The sequence below is a fragment of the Rhinopithecus roxellana genome, chromosome 21 (assembly GCF_007565055.1).
Source record: "Rhinopithecus roxellana isolate Shanxi Qingling chromosome 21, ASM756505v1, whole genome shotgun sequence".
NCBI classification, from domain to species: Eukaryota; Metazoa; Chordata; class Mammalia; order Primates; family Cercopithecidae; genus Rhinopithecus; species Rhinopithecus roxellana.
This window is the reverse complement of record NC_044569.1, coordinates 58,216,090-58,230,234: the sequence shown is the minus strand read 5'-3', so window position 1 is coordinate 58,230,234 and position 14,145 is coordinate 58,216,090.

Here is a 14,145-nt window from a genome sequence, read left to right as displayed (position 1 = left end):
CAAAGCGGTTTCTCAGAGAGCTTCTTTCTACTTTTTATATGAGGATAATTCATTTTCACCATAGGTTTCAATGCGATCCAAATATCCCTCTTCAGATTCCCCCAAAAAAGTGCTACCATACTGCTCCATGATAAGAATCATGTAACTCTGTGAGATCAATTCACAAATCCCCAAGTACGTTGTCAGAAAGCTTCTTTCTAGCTGTTGTCTGGGGATATTTCCTTTTCCACTATAGTCCTCAACACACTCATGAATATCCCTTTGCAGATTCCACGCAAATGGTGTTAGAAAACTGCTAAATGAAAAGAAAGGTGTAAACCTGTTAGAGGAATTCACACATCACAGAACAGTTTCTCAGAAACATTCTCTTTTGGTTTTGCTGAGGATATTTCCTTTCTCATGCTAGGCAGCAATGCACTCTCAAATATCCTATTGCAGATTCCACAGAAAGAGTGTTACCAAACTGCTCCAAGAAAAGAATCCTGTAACTATGTGAGATGAATTCACACATCACAAAACAGGTTCCCAGAAAGCTTCTTTCTAGTTTTTATCTGAGGATATTTCCTTTGTCACCATAGGCCTCAATGTAATTCAAAACATGCCTTTTCACATTCCCTAAAAACAGTGCTACCAAACTTCTCATGAAAAGAGTGGTGTAACTCTATGAGAGGAATTCACACATCACAAAGCAGTTTCTCAGAAAGCTTCTTTCTAGTTTTTATCTGAGTATATTTCTTTTTTCTCCGTGTTCCTCAATGTACTCCTGAATATTCTATTGCAGATTCCATGACAAAACTGTTAGCAAACTTCTCAATGAAAAGAACAGTGTAACTATGTCAGATGAATTCACAAGTCTCAGAGCAGTTTCTCAGAAAGTTTCCTTCCAGATTTTATGTGAAGATATTTCCTTTTTCAGCATAGGACTCAACTCGCTCCAAAATCTCCCTTTGGAGACTCCACAAAAACAGTGTTAGAAAGCTGCTCTATGAAAAAAAAAGATGTTATTCTGTGAGATGAATATACGCATCACAAAGAAGTTTCTGAGAAACTTTCTTTCTAGTTTTTATCTGAGGATATTTCCTTTGTCACCATAGGCTTAAACACGAACCAGAATATCCCTTCTCAGATTCCCCAAAAACTGTGCTACCAAACTGCTCCATGGAAAAAATGGTGTAACTCTGTGAGATGAATTCACACATCATGAAGCTGTTTCACAGAAAAGTTCTTTTGGTTTTTATCTGAGGGCAATTCCTTTGTCACATAGTCTTCATTGTGCTCCCAAATACCCTATTGCAGATTCCACGAAAACAGTGTTATCAAACTGCTCAATGAAATGAACGGTGTAACTTTGCAAGATGAATTGACACATCACAAAGCATTTTCTCAGAAATCTTCTTTCTAGTTTTTGTCGGAATATATTTCCTTTTCCAACATAGGCCTCAATGTGCTCCCAAATATCACTTTGCAGATAAAATGAAAACAGTATTAGCAAACTGCTCCATGAAAATAAAGGTGTAACGCTGTGAGGTGAATTCAGACATCAGAAAGAACTTTCCCAGAAAGCCTCTTTCTACTTTTTATCTGAGGATATTTCCTTTGTCACCATAGGATTCAAAGCAATCAAAAAATATTCCTTCTCAGATTCCCCAAAAACAGAGCAATCAAACTGATCCATGAAAAGATTGGTGTATCTTTGTGAGATGAATTCACACATCACAAAACTGTTTCTCAGAAAACTTTTTTCTAGTTTTTATCTGAGGATATTTACTTTTTCACCATATTCCTCAATGTGCTACCGAATATCCCTTTGCAGATTTCACGAAAAATGTGCTAGAGAACTTCTCAATGAAAAGAATGTTGTAATTCTGTGAGGTGATTTGACACATCACAAAGAAGTTTCACAGAAAACTTATTTTGGTTTTCATCTGAGGATATATCCTTTGTCACTGCAAGCTTCAAAGCACTCCCAAATATCCTATTGTAGATTCCACAAAAACAGTGTTATAAAATTGCTCAAATAAGAGAATGGTGTAATCTGTCAGATGAACTCACACATCACCAAGCAGTTTCTCAGAAAGCTTCTTTCTAGTTTTTATCTGAGGATATTTCCTTTTTCACTGTAGGCCTCAATGCGCTCCCAAATACCCCTTTGCAGATTCCACAAAAACAGTGTTAGCAAACTTCTCCATGAAAAGGCAAGTGAAATTCTGTGAAGAGGAATTGACACTTCAGAAAGAACTTTCTCAGAGAGCTTATTTCTAGTTTTTACCTGAGGATGTTTCCTTTGTCACCATATGCTTCAATGCAATCCCAAATATCCATTCTGAGATTTCCCATAAACAATACTACCAAACTGTTCCATGAAAAGAAACTTGTAACTTTGTGAAATGAATTAACAAATCACAAATCGGTTTCTCAGAGCACTTCTTTCTAGATTTTACATGAGGATATTTCCTTTGTCACCATAAGCTTCAATACACTCCGAAATATCCCATAGCAAATTCCACGAAAACAGTGTTATCAAACTACTCAGTGAAAAGAGCAGTGTAACTCGGTGAGATAAAATCACATATCATAAAGCAGTTTCTCAGAAAGCTTCATTCTAGTTTTCATCTGAGGATATTTCCTTTGTCACCATAGACATCAATGCCATTTATAATATCCCTTCTCTGATTTCCCAAAAAACAGTGCTACCAATCTAATCCATGAAAAGAACAGTGTATCTCTGTAAGATGAATTCACACATCACAGAGCTGTTTCTCAGAAAGTTTCTTTCTAGTTTTTATCTGAGGATATTTCCTTGTTCACCATATTCTTCAAGGTGCTCTGGAATATCCCATGGCAGATACCATGAATCAAGTGTTAGCAAACTTCTCAATAAAAAGAATGGTGTAACTCTGTGAGATGAATTCACACATTGCAAAGCAGTTTGACAGAAAGCTTACTTTTGGTTTTTGTCAGAGGATATTTCCTTTGTCACAATAGGCTTCAAGGCACTCAAAAATATCCTATTTCAGATTCCACGAAAACAGTGTTATCAAACTGCACAATGAAAAGAATGGTGTAACTCTGTAAGATGAACTCACACATCACAAAGCAGTTTCTCAGAAAGCTTCCTTCTGGTTTTTTTTTTTTAAGGATTTTCATTTTTAATGGCTATAATCAATTGTAGATGTCTTCAGCTGATGCCAAGGTCTTATTGGCAAGTCACTGTGCACCATGAGCTTCAGGTTTGGTATTCCCTTTATGTATCCAAATGCTTAAGATGTACACGAAGAATCAGAGTCGTTGAACAGTTTTCCTAAGATCATTCAGCAAGTGATTTCACATCAAGTTTAAAGTTTCTGAATTGACTCTAATCATTGTACTCTTAATCTGTACACAATACTGCTTTACATAAGCCCTAATGCTCAGCCCAAATAAATAATGAGCACTGAAGATTTGATGGTATCACAAATAAATTATTGTTTTATAATAATTAAAATTTTAAATTGAAATTTAAAAACTACATAGAGACAGGGACTGTTTCTCTGTAGTGTTTAAATTCTCAAGTCATCAACCTTGACTACAATTATATTATGTTTTGATAACTGACAATTGAAGAATATTTTTTATGATAAGACATACCTCTTACCCCCTCCAAGTTTGAAATGATTATCCTTATATCTAACTCCTATAACATTCTCTTTATAGTCTCTTGATGGCATTTATATTATTTATACCTTAAATTATGATGATTCACGTTCAGATATTATCTTCCCCCTGGACCTTGCACTGCTCAATGTTTCTTAATATACAACTTTATATTCCTCTTAGAGCCAATTTCAAGCCATTCTAATAGTAGGATGGCCAAGGGAGAATGAATAAACAAAAATTTTTTCTGTACATGTATCCCAGAACTTAAAGTTAAATTTAAAAAACTTATTTTGTGTTTTTTCTGACTGTGCTTTAATTATAATTTATCAAAGCAAGAACTCTCACAAAATTTTATCTAAGGCTTTAACCTGAGTAACGAACAAAGTTCTTCAGTAAATGGAAAGATAACAATAAAAAATTGCATCCTGTAGGACTTTGTTTTCAGAGAAGTAATTATTGAAATATATTTTGGGGCTAAGGATTCTAATTTATTAATGTTCCCTGTTTGTGTTAAACTAACTCAAGGCACTGTACGAATCACTCCCCACCTGGTTAAGTCCCTAAATATTACTTAAACTAGGTTTGATTTCTGAAAGAAGTAAAGTATTTATTTAACAATTTTCTATATAAGAAATAAAATGAAAAATATGTTAAAACCTATCGAAAACTGGCAATGTTACATATAGCTTACAAACACTTAAGGATGACAGCTATAGGGTTACAAAGATCTTCCTTCTCATTTGAACATCACTAATCTCATGCAACCTTATATCATGCAATATCACCAAATTTGAAGTTACCTTCAGATGGATATACTCAGTGACATATTTTTGAGCATTGTTAAAGTAGAATCCATATTTGTTATAGAAGGAATTAAGACTAAATCATCTGAACTTTGGAAAATCCACGTGGGAGGGACCCGAGGGAAATAAAACTGGGTGGATTCCTATGGGTAGAGATGGTGGAATCACATTTTGTAATCATCAGAATGTGGTCAAAAATGGGTCCCTGGGCAGCCATCATATGGCCATGAGGGTCTCTCTGCCTACACACCTTGGGTCTGAAGTTCTGTTAGAAAATACTGGGAGCTATTCTTTCCCATACTTAGCAAAGTCGAATTTAGGTGGAATTTAGTTATATAGAGGGTCACAAAAGTTGGAAACCACCTTTCTAAAATTTTTTTCTTTTTTCTTTTTATTATTATACTTTAAATTCTAGGGTACATGTGCACAACGTGCAGCTTTCTTACATATGTATACTTGTGCCATGTTGGTGTGCAGCACCCATCAATTCGTCAGCACCCATCAACTCGTCATTTACATCAGGTATAACTCCCAATGCCATCCCTCCCCCGTCCCCATAATAGGCCCCAGTGTGTGATGTTCGCCTTCCTGAGTCCAAGTGATCTCATTGTTCAGTACCCACCTATGAGTGAGAACATGCGGTGTTTGGTTTTCTGTTCTTACGATAGTTTGCTGAGAATGATGGTTTCCAGCTGCATCCATGTCCCTACAAAGGACACAAACTCATCCCTTTTTGTGGCTGCATAGTATTCCATGGTGTATATGTGCCACATTTTCTTAATCCAGTCTGTCACTGATGGACATTTGGGTTGATTCCAAGTCTTTGCTATTGTAAATAGTGACACAATAAACATACGTGTGCATGTGTCCTTATAGCAGCATCCTTTGGGTATATACCCAGTAATGGAATGGCTGGGTCATATGGTATTTCTAGTTCTAGATACTTGAGGAATCGCCATACTGTTTTCCACAATCGTTGAACTAGTTTACAATCCCACTAACAGTGTAAAAGTGTCCCTATTTCTCCACATCTTCTCCAGCACCTGTTGTTTCCTGACTTTTTAATGATCGTCATTCTAACTGGTGTGAGATGGGATCTCATTGTGGTTTTGATTTGCATTTCTCTGATGGCCAGTGATGATGAGCATTTTTTCATGTATCTGTTGGCTGTATGCATGTCTTCTTTTGAGAAATGTCTGTTCATATCCTTTCCCCACTTTTTGATGGGGTTGTTGGTTTTTTTCTTGTAAATTTGTTTGAGTTCTTTGTAGGTTCTGGATATTAGTCCTTTGTCAGATGAGTAGATTGCAAAAATTTTCTCCCATTCTGTAGGTTGCCTGTTCACTCTGATGGTAGTTTCTTCTGCGGTGCAGAAGCTCTTTAGTTTAATTGGATCCCATTTGTCAATTTTGGTTTTTGTTGCCATTGCTTTTGGTGTTTTAGACACGAAGCCCTTGCCCATGCCCATGTCCTGAATGGTATTACCTAAGTTTTCTTCTAGGATTTTTATGGTATTAGGTCTAACATTTAAGTCTCTAATCCATCTTAAATTAATTTTGGTATAAGGAGTAAGGAAAGGATCCAGTTTCAGCTTTCTACTTATGGCTAGCCAATTTTCCCAGCAACATTTATTAAATAGGGAATCCTTTCCTTATTTCTTGTTTTTCTCAGGTTTGTCAAAGATCAGATGGCTGTAGATCTGTGGTATTATTTCTGAGGACTCTGTTCTGTTCCATTGGTCTATATGTCTGTTTTGGTACCAGTACCATGCTGTTTTGGTTACAGTAGCCTTGTAGTATAGTTTGAAGTCAGGTAGCGTGATGCCTCCAGCTTTGTTCTTTTGAATTAGGATTCTCTGGGAAATGTGTGCTCTTTTTTGGTTCCATATGAACTTTAAAGCAGTTTTTTCCAATTCTATGAAGAAACTCATTGGTAGCTTGATGGGGATGGCATTGAATCTATAAATGACCTTCGGCAGTATGGCCATTTTCACGATATTGATTCTTCCTATCCATGAGCATGGTATGTTCTTCCATTTGTTTGTATCCTCTTTGATTTCACTGAGCAGTGGTTTGTAGTTCTCCTTGAAGAGGTCCTTTACATCCCTTGTAAGTTGGATTCCTAGGGATTTTATTCTCTTTGAAGCTATTGTGAATGGGAGTTCATTCATGATTTGGCTCTCTGTCTGTTACTGGTGTATAAGAACACTTGTGAGTTTTGTACATTAATTTTGTATCCTGAGACTTTGCTGAAGTTGCTTATCAGCTTAAGGAGATTTTGGGCTGAGATGATGGGGTTTTCTAAATATACAATCATGTCATCTGCAAACAGGGACAATTTGACTTCTTCTTTTCCTTACTGAATACCCTTTATTTCTTTCTCTTGCCTGATTGCCCTAGCCAGAAATTTCAGCACTATGTTGAACAGGAATGGTGAGAGAGGGCATCCCTGTCTTGTGCCAGTTTTCAAAGGGAAAGTTTCCAGTTTTTGCTCATTCAGTATGATATTGGCTGTGGGTTTCTCATTAATAGCTCTTATTATTTTGAGATATGTTCCATCAATACCGAATTTATTGAGAGTTTTTAGCATGAAGGACTGTTGAATTTTGTCAAAGGCCTTTTCTGCATCTATTGAGATTATCATGTGGTTTTTGTCTTTGGTTCTGTTTATATGCTGGATTATGTTTATTGATTTTCGTATGTTGAACCAGCCTTGCATCCCAGGGATGAAACCCACTTAATCGTGGTGGATAAGCTTTTTGATGTCCTGCTGGATTTGGTTTGCCAGTATTTTATTGAGGATTTTTGCATCGATGTTCATCAGGGATATTGGTCTAAAATTCTCTTTTTTGTTGTGACTCTTTCAGGTTTTGGTACCAGGGTGATGTTGGTCTCATAAAATGAGTTAGGGAGGATTCCCTCTTTTTCTATTGATTGGAATAGTTTGAGAAGGAATGGTACCAGCTTCTCCTTGTACCTCCAGTAGAATTTGGCTGTGAATGCGTCTGATCCTGGACTTTTTTGGTTGGTAGGCTATTAATAATTGCCTCAATTTCAGAGCCTGCTATTGGTCTATTCAGGGATTCAACTTCTTCCTGGTTTAGCCTTGGCAGAGTGTAAGTGTCCGGGAAATTATCCATTTCTTCTAGATTTTCTAGTTGATTTGCATAGAGATGTTTATACTATTCTCTGATAGTAGTTTGTATTTCTCTGGGGTCGGTGGTGATATCCCCTTTATCATTTTTTATTGCATCTATTTGATTCTTCTCTCTTTTCTTCTTCTTTTTTTTTATTATACCTTAAGTTCTAAGGTACATGTGCATAACGTGCAAGCTTGTTACATATGTATACTTATGCCATGTTGGTGTGCTGCACCCATCAACTCGTCAGCACACATCAATTCATTATTTATATCAAGTATAACTCCCCAGTGCAAGCCCTCCCTCCTCCCCCCTCCCCATGATAGGCCCCAGTTTGTGATGTTCCCCTTCCCGAGTCCAAGTGATCTCATTGTTCAGTTCCCACCTACGAGTGAGAACATGCAGTGTTTGGTTTTCTGTTCTTGTGATAGTTTGCTAAGAATGATGGTTTCCAGCTGCATCCATGTCCCTACAAAGGACGCAAACTCATCCTTTTTTATGGCTGCATTGTATTCCATGGTGTATATGTGTCACATTTTCTTAATCCAGTCTGTCACAGATGGACATTTGGGTTGATTCCAAGTCTTTGCTATTGTGAATACTGCCGCAATAAACATACGTGTGCATGTGTCTTTGTAGTAGACTAATTTATAATCCTTTGGGTATATACCCAGTAGTGGGATGGCTGGGTCATATGGTACATCTAGTTCTAGATCCTTGAGGAATTGCCATACTGTTTTCCATAATGGTTGAACTAGTAAACAATCCCAACAACAGTGTAAAAGTGTTCCTATTTTTTCACATCCTCTCCAACAACTGTTGTTTCCTGACTTCTTAATGATTGCCATTCTAACTGGTATGAGATGGTATCTCATTGTGGTTTTGATTTGCATTTCTGTGATGGCGAGTGATGATGAGCATTTCTTCATGTGTCTGTTGGCTGTATGAATGTCTTCTTTTGAGAAATGTCTGTTCATATCCTTTGCCCACTTTTTGATGGGGTTGTTTGTTTTTTTCTTGTATATTTGTTTGAGTTCTTTGTAGATTCTGGATATTAGCCCTTTGTCAGATGAGTAGGTTGCAAAAATTTTCTCCCATTCTGTAGGTGGCCTGTTCACTCTGATGGTAGTTTCTTTTGCTGTGCAAAAGCTCTTTAGTTTAATGAGATGCCATTTGTCAATTTTGGCTTTTGCTGCCGTTGCTTTTGGTGTTTTAGACATGAAGTCCTTGCCCATGCCTATGTCCTGAATGGTACTACCTAGATTTTCTTCTAGGGTTTTTATGGTATTAGGTCTAACATTTAAGTCTCTAATCCATCTTGAATTAATCTTCGTATAAGGGGTAAGGAAAGGATCCAGTTTCACCTTTCTACTTATGGCTAGCCAATTTTCCCAGCACCATTTATTAAATAGGGAACCCTTTCCCCATTTCTTGTTTCTCTCAGGTTTGTCAAAGATCAGATGGTTGTAGATGTGTGGTATTATTTCTGAGGACTCTGTTCTGTTCCATTGGTCTATACCTCTGTTTTGGTACCAGTACCATGGTGTTTTGGTTACTGTAGCCTTGTAGTATAGTTTGAAGTCAGGTAGCGTGACGCCTCCAGCTTTGTCCTTTTGCCTTAGGATTGTCTTGGCAATGCGGGCTCTTTTTTGGTTCCATATGAACTTTAAAGCCGTTTTTTCCAATTCTGTGAAGAAACTCATTGGTAGCTTGATGGGGATGGCATTGAATCTATAAATTACCTTGGGCAGTATGGCCATTTTCACGATATTGATTCTTCCTATCCATGAGCATGGTATGTTCTTCCATTTGTTTGTGTCCTCTTTGATTTCACTGAGCAGTGGTTTGTAGTTCTCCTTGAAGAGGTCCTTTACATCCCTTGTAAGCTGGATTCCTAGGTATTTTATTCTCTTTGAAGCAATTGTGAATTGAAGTTCATTCCTGATTTGGCTCTCTGCTTGTCTGTTACTGGTGAATAAGAATGCTTGTGATTTTTGCACATTAATTTTGTATCTTGAGACCTTGCTGAAGTTGCTTATCAGCTTAAGGAGATTTTGGGCTGAGACAATGGGGTTTTCTAAATATACCATCATGTCATCTGCAAACAGGGACAATTTGACTTCTTCTTTTCCTAACTGGACATCCTTTATTTCTTTCTCTTGCCTGATTGTCCTAGCCAGAACTTCCAACACTATGTTGAATAGGAGTGATGAGAGAGGGCATCCCTGTTTTGTGTCAGTTTTCAAAGGGAATTTTTCCAGTTTTTACCCATTCAGAATGTTATTAGCTGTGGGTTTGTCATAAATAGCTCTTATTATTTTGAGGTACGTTCCATCAATACGGAATTTATTGAGCGTTTTTTAGCATGAAGAGCTGTTGAATTTTGTCAAAAGCCTTTTCTGCATCTATTGTGATAGTCATGTGGTTCTTGTCTTTGGTTCTGTTTATATGCTGGATTACGTTTATTGATTTGCGAATGTTGAACCAGCCTTGCATCACAGGGATGAAGCTCACTTGATCATGGTGGATAAGCTTTTGGATGTGCTGCTGAATCCCGTTTGCCAGTATTTTATTGAGAATTTTTGCATCGATGTTCATCAGGGATATTGGTCTAAAATTTTCTTTTTTTGTTGCGTCTCTGCCAGGCTTTGGTATCCGGATGATGTTGGCCTCATAAAATGAGTTAGGGAGGATTCCCTCTTTTTCTATTGATTGGAATAGTTTCAGAAGGAATGGTACCAGCTCCTCCTTGTACCTCTGGTAGAATTCAGCTGTGAATCCATCTGGTCCTGGACTTTTTTTGGTGGGTAGGCTATTAATTGTTGCCTCAATTTCAGAGCCTGCTATTGGTCTATTCAGGGATTCAACTTCTTCCCGGTTTAGTCTTGGGAGAGTGTAAGTGTCCAGGAAATTATCCATGTCTTCTAGATTTTCTAGTTGATTTGCGTAAAGGCGTTTATAGTATTCTCTAATGGTTGTTTGTATTTCTGTGGGGTGGGTGGTGATATCCCCTTTATCATTTTTTATTGCGTCTATTTGATTCCTCTCTCTTTTCTTCTTTATTAGTCTTGCTAGCGGTCTGTCAATTTTGTTGATCTTTTCAAAAAACCAACTCCTGGATTCATTGATTTTTTGGAGGGTTTTTTGTGTCTCTATCTCCTTCAGTTCTGCTCTGATCTGAGTTATTTCTTGCCTTCTGCTAGCTTTTGAATGTGTTTGCTCTTGCCTCTCTAGTTCTTTTAATTGTGATGTGAGAGTGTCAATTTTAGATCTTTCCTGCTTTCTCTTGTGGGCATTTAGTGCTATAAATTTCCCTCTACACACTGCTTTAAATGTGTCCCAGAGATTCTGGTATGTTGTATCTTTGTTCTCCTTGGTTTCAAAGAACATCTTTATTTCTGCTTTCATTTCTTTATGTACCCAGTAGTCATTCAGGAGCAGGTTGTTCAGTTTCCATGTAGTTGAGCGGTTTTGATTGAGTTTCTTAGTCCTGAGTTCTAGTTTGATTGCACTGTGGTCTGAGAGACAGTTTGTTATAATTTCTGTTCTTTTACATTTGCTGAGGAGTGCTTTACTTCCAATTATGTGGTCAATTTTGGAATAAGTGCGATGTGGTGCTGAGAAGAATGTATATTCTGTTGATTTGGGGTGGAGAGTTCTATAGATGTCTATTAGGTCGGCTTGGTGCAGAGATGAGTTCAATTCCTGGATATCCTTGTTAACTTTCTGTCTCGTTGATCTGTCTAATGTTGACAGTGGAGTGTTGAAGTCTCCCATTATTATTGTATGGGAGTCTAAGTCTCTTTGTAAGTCTCTAAGGACTTGCTTTATGAATCTGGGTGCTCCTGTATTGGGTGCATATATATTTAGGAGGGTTAGCTCTTCCTGTTGTATTGATCCCTTTACCATTATGTAATGGCCTTCTTTGTCTCTTTTCATCTTTGATGGTTTAAAGTCTGTTTTATCAGAGACTAGGATTGCAACCCCTGCTTTTTTTTGTTCTCCATTTGCTTGGTAGATCTTCCTCCATCCCTTTATTTTGAGCCGATGTATGTCTCTGCATGTGAGATGGGTCTCCTGAATACAGCAGACTGATGGGTCTTGACTCTTTATCCAGTTTGCCAGTCTGTGTCTTTTAATTGGAGCATTCAGTCCATTTACATTTAAGGTTAATATTGTTATGTGTGAACTTGATCCTGCCATTATGATATTAACTGGTTATTTTTCTCGTTAGTTGATGCAGTTTCTTCCCAGCCTCGATGGTCTTTACATTTTGGCCTGTTTTTGCAATGGCTGGTACTGGTTGTTCCTTTCCATGTTTAGGGCTTCCTTCAGGGTCTCTTGTAAGGCAGGCTTGGTGGTGACAAAATCTCTAAGCATTTGCTTATCTGTAAAGGATTTTATTTCTCTTTCACTGATGAAACTTAGTTTGGCTGGATATGAAATTCTGGGTGTAAAATTCTTTTCTTTAAGAACGTTGAATATTGGTCCCCACTCTCTTCTGGCTTGTAGAGTTTCTGCCGAGAGATCTGCTGTTAGTCTGATGGTCTTCCCTTTGTGGGTAACCCGACCTTTCTCTCTGGCTGCCCTTAAGATTTTTTCCTTCATTTCACCTTTGGTGAATCTGGCAATTATGTGTCTTGGAGTTGCTCTTCTGGAGGAATATCTTCGTGGTGTTCTCTGTATTTCCTGAATTTGAATGTTGTCCTGCCCTACTAGGTTGAGGAAGTTCTCCTGGATGATATCCTGAAGAGTGTTTTCCAACTTGGTTCCATTTTCCCCCTCACTTTCAGGCACCCCAATCAGACGCAGATTTGGTCTTTTTACATAATCTCATACTTCTTGCAGGCTTTGTTCATTTCTTTTTCTTCTTTTTTCTTTGGTTTCTCTTCTCGCTTCATTTCATTCATTTGATCCTGAATTGCTGATACTCTTTCTTCCAGTTGATCGAGTCGGTTACTGTAGCTTGTGCATTTGTCACGTAATTCTCGTGTCATGGTTTTCATCTCTGTCATTTCGTTTATGATCTTCTCTGCATTAATTAGTCTAGCTGTCAATTCTTCCACTCTTTTTTCAAGATTTTTAGTTTCTTTGCGCTGGGTACGTAATTCCTCCTTTAGCTCTGAGAAGTTTGATGGACTGAAGCCTTCTTCTCTCATCTCGTCAAAGTCATTCTCTGACCAGCTTTGATCCGTTGCTGGCAATTAGCTGTGCTCCTTTGCAGGGGGAGATGCGCTCTTATTTTTTGAATTTCCAGCTTTTCTGCCCTGCTTCTTCCCCATCTTTGTGGTTTTATCTGTCTCTGGTCTTTGATGATGGTGACGTACTGATGGGCTTTTGGTGTAGGTGTCCTTCCTGTTTGATAGTTTTCCTTCTGACAGTCAGAAGGACTGTCTGTTGGTCTGTTGGAGATTGCTTGAGGTCCACTCCAGACCCTGTTTGCCTGGGTATCAGCAGCAGAGGTTGCAGAAGATAGAATATTGCTGAACAGCGAGTGTACCTGTCTGATTCTTCCTTTGGAAGTTTCCTCTCAGGGTTGTCCTCCACCCTGTGAGGTGTGGGGTGTCAGACTGCCCCTAGTGGGGGATGTCTCCCAGCTAGGCTACTCAGGGGTCAGGGACACACCTGAGCAGTCAGTCTGTCCCTTCTCAGATCTCAACCTCCGCGTTGGGAGGTCCACGGCTCTCCCCAAAGCTGTCAGACAGAGTCGGTCGCGTCTGCACCGGCCGCCGCTGCTTCCCCTGTTGGTCTTCAGCTGTGCGCTGTCCCCAGAGGTGGAGACTACAGAGACAGGCAGGCTTCCTTGAGCTGCTGTGAGCTCCACCCAGTTCGAGCTTCCCAGCGGCTTTGTTTACCCACTTAAGCCTCAGCAATGGTGGGCACCCCTCCCCCAGCCTCGCTGCTGCCTTGCGGATAGATCACGGCAGACTGCTGTGTTAGCAGTGAGGGAGGCTCCGTGGGCGTGGGACCCTCCCGGCCAGATGTGGGATATATTCTCCTGGTGTGCCTGTCTGCTTAAAGCGCAGTATTGGGTTGGGAGTTACCCGATTTTCCAGGTGTTGTGTGTCTCAGTTCCCCTGGCTAGGAAAACGGATTCCCTTCCCCCTTGGCTTCCAGGTGAGGCGATGCCTCACCCTGCTTCAGCTCTTGGTGGTCAGGCTACAGCAGCTGACCAGCACCGATTGTCCGGCACTCCCTAGTGAGATGACCCCAGTACCTCAGTTGAAAATGTAGAAATCACCAGTGTTCTGTTTCGCTCGCGCTGGGAGTTGGAGACTGGAGCTGTTCCTATTCGGCCATCTTGCTCTGCCCCCTCCCTTCTGGTTTTTATCTGAGGATATTTCCTTTTTCACTATAGGCCTCAATGTGCTCCCAGATATGCCTTTGCAAATTACATGATAAAAGTATTAACAAACTGCTCCATGAAAAGAAAGTTTTAAATTTGTGAGTTAAATTTGCCCATTACAAAGCAGTTTCTCAGACAGCTTCTTTTTGGTTTTTGACTGAGGATAATTCCTTTGTCACCGTAAGCTTCAATGCACTCCCAAATATCCTGTTGCAGATTCC